Here is a 12,568-nt window from a genome sequence, read left to right as displayed (position 1 = left end):
TGAGGAAGGGTCACCGGACCCGAAACATTAACTCTGATTTTTTCTTCACAGATGCTGCCAGACCTGCTGAGCTTTTCCAGCAACTTCTGTTTTTGAAGCTCAATTATTACTTTATATTTGTCTTCACTGAGTAAGATAAAGAAATAAGAAATTTCCCAGAAGCAGAGATCCACGGTACTAGCGAGAATGAGGAATTGACGGAAATTTGTATTAGCGAAGAAGTTATGTTGGATAAATTAATGGGACTGAAAGGTGATATATTCCCAAACCTGATATTCTACAGTCTAGAATGTTGAAAGAAATCACAATGGAGATATGAGACTTGCAGAGTGGAAGATTGTAAATGTCATCACACTATTTAAGAAGGGACGGTGTAAGAAAGCAGGGAACTACAGACCTATTATCCTTAGATCAATAGTATGGAAAATGTTGGAATCTATGATAAAGAATGTTCTAAGTGGACACTTGGATAATAATTACCTGATTGTATGCTGAGCTGGCACAAAAGAGGAGTTGAGGCCTGGAGTAGATCAGCCATGAACTAGTTAAATGGCAAGACAGGCTTGAAGGGCTGAATGGTCTCCTTTTCTCATGTTATTATTGGGGATAATGAGCAAGGATTTGTGAATGGGAAATCATGTTTGATGAAGCTGTTGGCATTTATCAAGGATGTTGCTAACAGGATTGGTAAAGGGGAAATTTTGGATGTAGTCTACTTAGATTTTCAGAAAGCTTTTGATAAAGTTCCCCCACAAGATGTTGGTTAACAAAGTTGAAACACATGGGATAGTAGGTATTGTACTGGAATGGATTAAGGATTGACTAACTGGTAGATGAGAGAATGGGAACAATGGGTCATTCTTGCTTTGGAAGGATGTGTTTAATAAGGAAGTTTATGGATGATACACTGCTAGAATTAGAACTAGAATTAGGTTTATTGTCAGGAATGTGTGCTGTAAGAAAGATGCAAAGCAGCTTCAAGAAGATTTGAGCAGACTTAATGAATGGGCAAGAACATGGCAGATGGAATATAATGTGGAAAAATGAGGTGTTCCACTTCATAGGAAAAACAAATGTGCAGAGTATTTCTTAAATGGTCAGAAGTTAGAAAGTTTAGATGTACAAAGGGACCTGGATTTCTTCAGGAATAAGTTGAAGTTGACTTGCAGCTGGAGAAAGCAATTAGAAAAATTAACGGTATGTTACCCTTTTTTGCGAGATGATTTGAGTACGAGCAGCAAGGTGTTATTTTGATTGTCTAGACCTTGGTTAGAGCACACTTGGTATCATGTGCAGTTTTCATCCCCTTACATTAGGAAAAATATTATTGCCATAGAGCAGCTGCAATAAAGATTTATCAGACTTGTTCCCATTCTCCCAATAATCCTGATCCCCTTACCAATTGAGAATCTATCTATCTATCTCTGTCTTAAATACACTCAATGAATTGTCCTCCACAGCCTTCTGCGACAGTGAATTCCACAGATTAACCACACTCTGGCTGAAGAGATTCCTCCTCATCTCAGTTCTAAAGGGTTGTCTTTTCATTCCTTAGGCTGTGCCCTCAGGTGCTAGTCTGTCCTTTCCTCATCCTTTTAAACTTCATCGAGTACAGACCAAGAGTCCTCACCTGCTCCTCAGATGGTAAGCCCTTCTCCCCTGGGATCATTCTTGTAAATTTTCTCTGGACCCCCTCCCATACCAACACATCCTCCCTTAGATGCAGGGCACAAAACTGCTCACAATATTCTAAATGCAGCTGGACCAGAGCCTTTTCAGACTCGGCAATACATTTCTACTCTTGTATTCGAGACCTCTTGAAATAAATGCCAACATTGCATTTGCCTTCCCAACTGCCAACTGAACCTGCATGTCAACTTTAAGAGAATTCTGAACATGGACTCCTAAGTCCCTTTATGCTTCAGATTTCCAAATTCTTTCGTTGTTTAGAAAATAAACTATGCCTCTATTCTTCCGACCAAAGTCCATAAGGACTGCTAGCCTGCTGACTGAGTCAATGCAGCAAAGTCTTCAGCTCGAAACACTAACTCTTTTTCTTTACATTGATGCTGCCTAAGCGGAGGTCTTTCAGCTTCTGTTTTATATTCACTGCTGACTGGCCCAACAACATCAAGAATCTGCCTGCCATCCTTAATTTAATGGCAAGCAGAAAGGCAGAAAGGTCACCAATCAGGAGGCCTACTGCGGAAGCTAGCTCCATGAATCTCACACCTGGCAAATGCAGGTTTGAGATCACAGTTGGTTTTGAAATTCAGGCCCAAAGTCTGCAGTAAAATCCAACGCTTCCTCACGAAACAAGTTATCTTCTCAAGTCTTTTGATTATATTCATAGCAGTAAAAAAAAAAAATAGAATGCTGAAAGAAACATTTTTTGGGATCTACTGAATGATTCAATGTGCTCACTTAATGTTTAGTAATGATATTTAGTTGAGCAAATGAAACCTAACAGAAGGTGCTTTGTTTATTAAATATGAAGCACATTCCTAATTATGTCTCGTGGAGCAATTTATATGATTGATGAAATTAGTTTTAATCAATTACAAATCACGCTAATGTTAGATCAGGTTTTTTTTCTTGCAGTTTCATGTATATATGCATCTGCTTCATCAGCTGGGATACACACTGTCCCAGAAATATCATCCATGATACTTTACAATTACCAATTGAACATCTTTTTAGAAGCGAGATAATTTCATTACCGAACTGCCAAGGGGCTATTTTTATATACATGCAAAATTATTGATAAAGACAGACATTTGCCACATGTATTGATTAATTTGTTAAGCAATTGCTGACATCAAGAAAACTTACATCGTACTTGAAGCATTAACTCTGGTTCTCTCCCAACAAATGCTGCAAGACCTGCTGAGCTTTGCTGACATTTTCTGTTTTATTTCAAATATCTATTATCTGCAATATTTTTGGCTTTATTTGTCGATAGCAATTCCCCAGTGCTTTTAACTAAACCTAGTCCAAGCATCAAAGGTAAGAATCACCTCACTCTATTCCTTTACAATATGCCTAATGTTTGCCTCCTTTGCATCATGGTGAACAGAGCTGGCAGGAGACTTATACCAATTTAATCTGATTGAAGTAGTAATAATCAGTAGCAGTAATCATGACTTCCTTGGGCTTCTTTTGGCTCTATAGTTCAATGCTTTATTGGATGATTGATGTTCAATACTGGCTCAACATATTGAACATTATGTCTCCTAACATCGTTCGAATTCATCCTAAACTACTTCAACTATTCAATGGGTACTGTGAGGTTCATTTTTCTTCTAGATGCTTTACAGCAACCTGTATTCAAGATAAATATCCAGTCTGCCCACTTTGTTTTTAGTAGCACAAAACTCCTAAGTGATGGAAGTAGTCAGTTGGTCAGGCAGCATTCATGGAGAGAAATAGTACAACATTTAAAAGGCATTGAGATTTGTACACGAATAGGAAGGGTTTAGAGGGATATGGGCCAAATGCTAGCAAATGGGACTAGATTAATTTAGGCTATCTGGTCAGCATGGACAAGTTAGGCTGAAGGGTTTGTTTCCATACTGTACAATTCTATGGCTTTATGATACATTATTTGACGTGTTCAACTGTCAAAGCCCCATGAATCTCAAAGTATTTCTGAGCATGCTTTAATCAAGACCATGAAGTCTTGGGGATTTATAGCATTTGCATTACATTTAAATCAGTCATTAATCTTCTTCAAGTTATTTTATTTCGGTATGTCACGTTCTCAAGTCATCTCACTCTTTTGGAAGAACTATTGAGAAATTGCCTTATTGAGTGATTTGGAAAAGAGTATTTGTCCATCTTATCTTTGTCAGATTGCATATTCTGACTGAATGCATCTAAAACAAATCCCAGTGTGGTTTCAGAACCAGAAGATCTATAATTAATAAGATCTTCTCAGTTCAGCAGGTGCAATGAACAAAGGAAACCACTATACATTACCTTCATTAATTTTACCAATGCATTCAGGCACATGAACATAGGCATCCTACTTAAGTTGTTAGAGAAAACTCATTACCCGCTGAAACTACTTAATGTGATCTCTTTCCATAACAAGATGATGGAATAATGTCAGGTATGTCAGGGCAACACTGGAACCCTTGGATCTTTGATAGGGTCAAGCAGGGTTATGCTATGGCACTCCAAGTTTAGTCAAGTCTTCACTGAATTGCAGTTATACATCTTCACATTATCCACAGATTAAGTACTTATGTCCCAGAACTGATCAGTGCAGCCTGCTTAAGATGCAAGACAAAGCTGTCCTTAAAGTCACACAATACTCATACCATCACACTGGCATTGCATATTGAAGAACACCTTCCGTGGCAAATGGACATAATCTCTTGTGCCTGTAAAGAGTTTGGTTTGACTATCAGCATGGAAGACGGATGTTAAATTCCAGGATGTTAACATTGACATGGTGACACTGGAGGTTGTTGATAGCTTCACATATCTAGACTCTATAATTATGAGCCATCTATCATTTAATGCTGTAATCAACTCATCAAAAAAGCTGTGGATGTTATGTCCGAGGTGAGTAACAATGCGGAACTATAACAACCCAAGATTAACAAACTGAATGCACCAAGCCTGTGTCCTTAGTGCGCTCCTCTAGTGATATCTGGGTAATTGTTAGGCAGGATCAAGCAGATGAACAGTTTCCATCTTTGCTAGTTCAGATATATCTGGCATTTCTTGGCTGGACAACACCAACAATATCAATATAATGGAGTTCTAAGGAAGGGTCACCGGACCCGAAACGTTAACTCTGTTTTCTCCTCCACAGATGCTGCCAGACCTGCTGAGCTTTTCCAGCAACTTTGTTTTTGTTCCTGATTTACAGCATCCGCAGTTCTTTTGGTTTTTACCACCAATATCATAGTGACCCAACAGCAGTTCATTGGATGGATGACAGCCACATACCCAAAAACCTCCTAAAAGGTTGCATCACTAAGAAATTATACAGTTGCTATTGTGTTGAACATTAGAAAACATCCAGATGCATCACCCCAGGAGATAGCAAGAACTGCAGATGCTGGAGTCAGAGTCAGCACGGTGTGGAGTGGAGGAACACAGCAGGTCAGGCCTGCTGAAGGGTGTAAATCCGAAATATTGATTTTCCTGCTCCTCTGATGTTGACTGATCTGCTATGTTCATCCAGCTCCACACCATACTGACAGATGTATAATCCATTATCTAAAAAAGATCATTTTATTAAATTAGAAATGAAAAATAAATTCAATTCACATTAACTAAAAAAAAGTTTGTTATTTACATAAAGCACTGTCTGGTCTCCACCCAGAACCACCACCGATGACAAAATTGGGCATTTCTGGTCACTGTGCAACAACGTATGTGATCTCCATGTCTTATTTGGTGCACATCTACAATCCTTATATAGTTGGTTTCATTTAAAACAAGTCCCGTTGTGTTGGCTATCAAAAATTGTATGTTACAGTCCAAGAAGCCTCTTTGCATCCTCACTTTGAGCCATTAAAGTTTCACTAGCATATTTCTGTAAGAGCTCCATTTTCTTCCGTCGTACAAGAGCCTCCTCAATCTGTAATGGCAGAAATTAAAGATACTGTCAAGTTCTTATATTCAAAAAAGTAGTCCAAATAGATAATTATGTTAAGTACTAAATAGAATTATATGCTGTAGAGCAGAACGATCCAAAACTGTAGAAAGAGCTTGAAATAAGTCACATTTGGAAGTGCTCATGACTCAATTTCTTAAGAATGTACTATGAGCAACATTTGATGGTCATTTTTAGAACATCATTCCTTCAACCCACAGCTATAATCACAATTAGCAGCCTGAAGTTAAAAATCACAGGCAATTATGTTCTCACACACAATCTGCACTTCAGTGTTATTGTATTTAGAACTTCTTCCATGTTTTCTTACCTCTTTCTGTGATGGTACAGGAACATGAGCTATAAATTTTTGCTGGTTTTCCTCTCCTTCCATCTGTTCCCCACCTTCATCATCAGACTAATTAAATAAAATAAATTTATTAGAACCAGAATCATGTTTTGGATTATACAGATTATCATATGCATTTAATAATGTAATTTTTAGAACAAAGATCAAAATGTTTAGGTGTCACGACTTAAAGTTTTAGCTGCTGAAAGAAACATTAACATTCTTTTTCTTTCTCTAGTTACCAACATCATTTTTTTCATCAGCAGAAAAAGCAAAAGAAAGGCTTAACTATCAGACATTAATGGGGAAAAAAATGGCATAAATATAGAAAACACAGAACTGCATTGAAGAAGGTTTTGTGTACAGACCACACCATCTATGTAATCTTAAAAAACAGATCAAGTCTTACAGGCATCTGAATATCAAACTACAAAAACTGCCAGAATATTCTTTTGTGAAGACACATCTTTACACAAAAATTATGTTTCTGCGTCATTGTAAAAATGATTTATGGCAGATTTTGATATTGGGGGATTCTGTAACAATAATACATTGAATGTCAAGTGGAGATGGTTAGATTCTTTCTTATTGGAGATGGCCATTACCTGCACTTGAGACTTAAGTCGCTTCTCAGCCCAATCCCTGAATGTTTTCTAAGTCATGCTGCATTCAGATATGGACTACTTCAGTACTTGGAGTTCCGAATCTTATTGAACATTTGTACAATCGGTGAACATCGCTACCTCAATGACTTTCCCTCCAACATAAGGTCTGAAAATGAATAGCATTATGACGCTATCCTGGGCAACTCCTGCAGCAATGTACTGAGACAAACAATTGTCTTCCACTAACCACAGCCATTCTTTTGTCTTTCTTTGTGTTGGGGATGACTGCATGTATGAATTGCATTGGCTTCAATTTTGCCATGGTTCCTTGATGTCACACTCCGTCACATGTTGTTTGATATCAAACACAGTCATTCGGAGTTCACCTCTGAATTCAGCCCTTGCAGTACCCAAACTGAGCATTGCTGAATAGATTATTACTGTTTAAGTTACCCTTCATAGCGCTGCCAAAAGCGATCAAAAGGAGGCAGACGAGGCTGTATTTGAAAGGATAGGATTTTTCCTGATTTTTGTGGACAGGACATAACTAGGCAATTTTCCACATTGTCTGAAAGATGCCAGTGTTTTCCAAAACTAGTGCTATGCAGAAAAAAGGTCAGTCACAATCTTACTTTATGATGGAACAGACCAGTGAAGTGATATGAACGTTGCTTCCCCCATTTCTTAGGTTCTTATAGTCATCAGATATCATTACATATATGCTCTTCGGAGTGTTGGTGTGGACTCAATGGGCTGCTTCCACACTATAGGGATTCTATGATCTATGATCTTTTCTGTGACTATTCCAATTCAAATTCAGGTACCACATTTACCTCATCATCTTTCACTGCATAAATGTTTACTTCTTCCTCCTCTTCTTCTTTGTCACCTCCACTTTCAAGTCTGGCCTCTTTATCAGCCTTCCATTTTTGCACAGCTTCTATTATAACTATGGGCGGGGTGGGGATGGAGGGTGGTGGTGGTGTGGGGTAGAGAAAGAAAAGTTCAATTCAAGTGTAAATTTTGTTGCCAGTTAGTTTGCCCTTGGTCTAAGCACAAATGCTCTTGTTCACCTTAAGATCCAGATCACTAGGCCATATGTCTATTACTGATAGTTATTTAATCACATGACTGGAAGCCATAACAGATATAGCTGATCATAATGAAGACTTCTAGCTTTCAGCATCTGGGAACTGTGGAATTCAAAGCCAGCATATTTAGCAAACAAACCATCACAACACAACACGTACTACTGATCTATGACTTCAGATTTCAGTTTCAAACTTATTCATAAATGATGCTGATTGCCTAAGACATCTATATCTGCTGACATACAGATGACTATGAATGGATTGCATTGCAGAATGCAAAAATTGTAGATTTAAGGGGTTGGAATTTCAGAGCAAGAGAAGGAAATGATATTTTCAAAATAATTAGAGGAACTGATAGGGCAAAGAGAAAGAAGACTTGGTTAGAAGACTAGAATCAGGAGAAATTAGAACAGTGAAATCAGGAAGCACTTCTGCTCACAAAAGGGTTGCAGAAGTTCTGCAAGCTCAAATTGATACTAGATCAATTATTCATTACAAATCGGAGATAAATAGACTGGGTGTATAACAGGCTCAAGGGACTAAATGATTTATCCCCACTTTTAACATATCAGCATGCAAAAAGTTTAGCACTTTTTTTCCTGCAAGCACTGTGGTGTGTATTACTTACGTGCTTTATTGGGTATTTTTAAAATGTACACTATCCTTTGCAAATCTGAGATGCCCAAAATTATCACAATTAATGAAATTACACTGGTAATCACATGCACATGCACAGTTTTTTTACTGCATCAACTAAACCAATTTAGTTTATTAATGTTACATATTACATCAATGTAATGTAATAAGAAATGAGATACCACTGATGAGAGGAAGTCACATGTACTTCATTAAAATCTAAACCGTTCACATATTGCAATCGTATGTCTTTCTGCAGAAGTCTACAAATTTCATTTTCAAATTCATTCACACGATGTGGGCATTTACTGGCCATTCCTAATCACACAGAGGACAGTTAAGAGTCAACCACATTGCTACGGGTCTGGACACACGTGTAGGCCAGACCCGCTAAGGTTGGCAGTTTCCTTTCCTAAAGGACATTAGTGAACCAGATGGGTTTTTCCAACAATTGACCACATTTTTATGGTTATTATTAGGCACATAATTCCAGGTATATATTGAATTAAAATTCCACCATCTGCTTTGGCAGGATTCAAACCCTGTTCCCAAGAGCCTTTTCTGGATTAATAGTCTAGTGATAATACCTCTTGGCCTTTGCCTCAACCTTCACAGGCACCTAACAGAAAGCTAGTAGGTGACAAAATTAAGTGTTCAGCTTTAAAACAAAATCAACATGGCAGAAACTAATTTCAGATTAGCTGAGAATGGCATCCTTCCATGTGACAGATGATGGGAATGCAGCCTCAGAATTTATTGGAGTTGGTTGAGATCATTACTGTGATATCATAAATACTGGAAGCATTGTTAGAAAAATAAAACTTTTCCCCATGCTCATACACATACTTATTAGGAAATTCATTCACGTGTCATTACCTTAATCACATTCTCATGATCATTATCCACTTCCCAGAGCATCTCAGTCAAACTCAGCAGCTAGTTGTGCGTGCAGATTTATACTCCCTCTGCTCTAAGCAGCAGGACAGTAAATTTTTGTGTGGCTCTTAAGCAAGACAGTGATTAGAGTTACTACCCCAAAAGAATTACCACTATTGTTCTAAACTGACAATGCATGACCAGTCTTCAAAGAACAAATTAATGCAATAACTTTACCCTAAAACAGATACCATTATTGCTCCTTTTTTAACCACACCTACATTGAAGTTTTGAAGGTATGCAGGGTCTGAATAAATAAGACTAATTCAGAAACACTAAGCATATTGCCAAAATTGCATGCATTTGGAATTTAACTGACTGAAGCACTGATTTGTGACTGAAGGAGAACCACATGATCTATAAAGAAATATGCTTAAAACCAGAGCATGCAAAAAAGATAAAAGAAACCCTTCTGCAAACTACAATAATAAATTATTTAACATACTAAACTATATTCTTGAACGTAAGACAGAACAGCACAGTTAGTTAAAATAACAATATCCTCTGGATCTGAATACAATCAAAATGAATAAAAACTTGGTTATTAAAGCAGAGTAAATAAGAAATAGTAGTACATATGGACCAAGGTTAAAGATTAAAGACTAAATGGCTGGATTTTCCTATTTTTAGGCAAAACATTATTTTTGGGACATTTAACAGCAGGGATCCTGTCAGAGACTAATTTTCACTTTTTACATCATTGATTGTGCAACTGGCCTCATTGGCATCCTTCTCGTGCATTCATGTGGCAGGAGAGGCGAGATTCCAGCCACTGTCAGGATACAAGCGTACAGGCCACCACTGCCTCATATTTAAAGCCCAGGTGGACACACTGCAGATGCTGCAAACCAGGAACTACCTCACACATTGTCATCTTAGGAAACCAAAATGTCTCAGGAGGGGAAGCTGGCACCCTGCTTTTCAGATGTGGATTTGGAGATCCTGGTAGACGGGGTGGTCAAGAAGGCCTTTTTTTTTAAACCATGCAGGTTACAAGATGATGCCAAGAAACCAAACATAGCAGGCATGGACAGCCTGGGTCAGTGCTGTCTGCAAGATCAAATGGAATGTAGAACAGTGCATCAAAAAGGTCAATGACCTGTGTTTCACAAGGGTAAGTGCAATAATAATCTCAGACCTCATACTTACTCTAATTCTACCAATGCACACAAACCTCACCAATGTTCATTCACTACCAACTTCATTGTTGCATGCAGCAAGGCAACAGCTCTCTCCACCCTCACTACTAACCGTTCCTATATTCTGATTAAAAAGCTTTGCAATCCAGAAAGTCTGGGAGCCTTCATGTAAGTGCAAATTGAGTGAGTGCTAAGAAATGAAACTAAGAGCCACGTGATGCGTCCTGTACTGATGAATGAGACGGCTAGCAGAAGCATGAAAATCAAAGGTGTCCCTGAGCTCTAAAGTAAAGAGCTGAAAGGCTGAAATGGATCCTGATTAAATCCGAGATTAGCCATAATAATAATCGGGAGGCTGGTAATTTGCCGATGCCAACTATGGTAGATGAAGGTTGAGGAGGATGTACTGTGGAACAATTCAACAACATGTTGGTGAAGGAACTCTAAAATGGAGTCCTGGAGAGGCAGGCAGTCAGTTGCATCTGCAAGGTACCCACAGTGACTATCAAATCAGGAACTGTTGCCATCTAATTTCTTGGGAGAAGTGAGGAGAATTACAAACTTCATATAAATAAGTTTGGGGTATTAATAACATGCAAATGCATGGAAGCAAGGAGTCGTCACATCAGGAAGATCCTGATTTCACGATTTACATTTTGAGGGGAAGAAAACAGAATTGTTTTTTCTTAAATGTTCAGAAGCAGATCTTTTCAGTTTCACTATATTTCCCCATAATTTTCACTACTGCCCACATCATTCAAAGCATGGGAAAATGTAAGTGAGCTCTAAAGTAAAGAGCTGAAAGGCTGAAATTACATGGCAACAGTTCCTGATTTGATAGTCACTGTGGGTACTTTGCAGATGCAACTGACTGCCTGCCTCTCCAGGACTCCATTTTAGAGTTCCTTCACCAACATGTTGTTGAATTGTTCCACAGTACATCCTCCTCAACCTTCATCTACCATAGTTGGCATCGGCAAATTACCAGCCTCCCGATATTATTATGGCTAATCTCGGATTTACTCAGGATCCATTTCAGCCTTTCAGCTCTTTACTTTAGAGCTCAGGGACACCTTTGATTTTCGTGCTTCTGCTAGCCGTCTCATCATCAGTACAGGACGCATCATATGGCTCTTAGTTTCATTTCTTAGCACTCACTCACTCAATTTGCCTTAATGGGAAAAGTAAAATAGAATATTCTGAAGAGGAGTGATATTCGATTCCAAGTGTTAATTCCAATTTTCTTTCCACAGATGCTGCCAGACCTGCAGAAGTCTTCAGCATTTTTTTTAATCTCAGATTTGTAGCATCCATAACATCTGCTTTTATTTTAATATTTTTAAAAGCCACAGAACAAAACTAAAAGCACGCTTGATAAAACTCAGCTTAATAATACAGTAAGAACAGAGCCATGCAATTCAGTCTCGAAATGGTTCAACTGCTACAACTGATCTCAATGCTCCTTTGATGGAGCTCAAATTATATAATGTAGTCCCATTTTCAATCACTCTCCAGCAACCCTACTTGGAAGAGTATGTTGTATGGGTGCCCACACATGTGCGGACAAGTCATAGAATTCTTGAATGCCAAGGCTCAGTCGACCAGTGGTAAATTTGCGACTAAAGAGTTAGTCAACATTACAGTCCCATTTCAGGCTGATAACAGAACAGAGGGAACAAAATAGATATGCTGTCAGAGATAGTAGGAACGGCAGATGCTGGAGAATCCAAGACAACAAGGTGCAGGGCTGGATGAACACAGCAGGCCAAGCAGCATCATAGGAGCAGAGAGGCTGACGTTTCGGGCCTAGACCCTTCATCAGAAAAGGGGGGAGGGGAAGGGGGTTCTGAAATAAATAGGGAGAGAGTGGGAGGCGGATAGAAGAGGGATAGAGGAGAGGATAGGTGGAGAGGAAACAAACAGGTCGAAGAGGCGGGGATGGAGCCGGGAAAGGTGAGTGTAGGTAGGGAGTTAGGAAGGGGATAGGTCAGTCCAGGGAGGACGGACAGGTCAAGGGGGCGGGATGAGGTTGGTCGGTAGGAGATGGAGGTGCGGCTTGAGGTGGGATTTCACAAGTTTCAAAATCTCCCCTCCCCCCAACGCATCCCAAAACCAGTCCAGCTCGTCCCTGCCTCCCTAACCTGTTCTCCCTCCCACCTATCCCCTCCTCCCACCTCCAGCCGCACCTCCATCTCCTACCG

General features: G+C 39.0%; 1 long non-coding RNA gene across 1 annotated transcript; it reads right to left on the bottom strand.

Moving 5' to 3' along the window:
* Nucleotides 1-5,231: 5,231 nt before the first annotated feature.
* LOC125485109 lies at nucleotides 5,232-9,144 on the bottom strand. Its single transcript, XR_007263882.1, has 3 exons — nucleotides 7,399-9,144; nucleotides 5,943-6,029; nucleotides 5,232-5,596 (listed from the first exon to the last, which is right to left on the bottom strand). It is a non-coding gene; the product is annotated as an uncharacterized LOC125485109 (long non-coding RNA).
* Between the last annotated feature and the right edge of the window lie 3,424 nt (nucleotides 9,145-12,568).

The sequence above is a fragment of the Rhincodon typus genome, chromosome 16 (genome assembly GCF_021869965.1).
Source record: "Rhincodon typus isolate 14 chromosome 16, sRhiTyp1.1, whole genome shotgun sequence".
In the NCBI taxonomy this organism is placed as follows: Eukaryota; Metazoa; Chordata; class Chondrichthyes; order Orectolobiformes; family Rhincodontidae; genus Rhincodon; species Rhincodon typus.
Note: the sequence above shows the minus strand (reverse complement) of the source record. Positions and strands in the feature narration are given on the sequence as shown.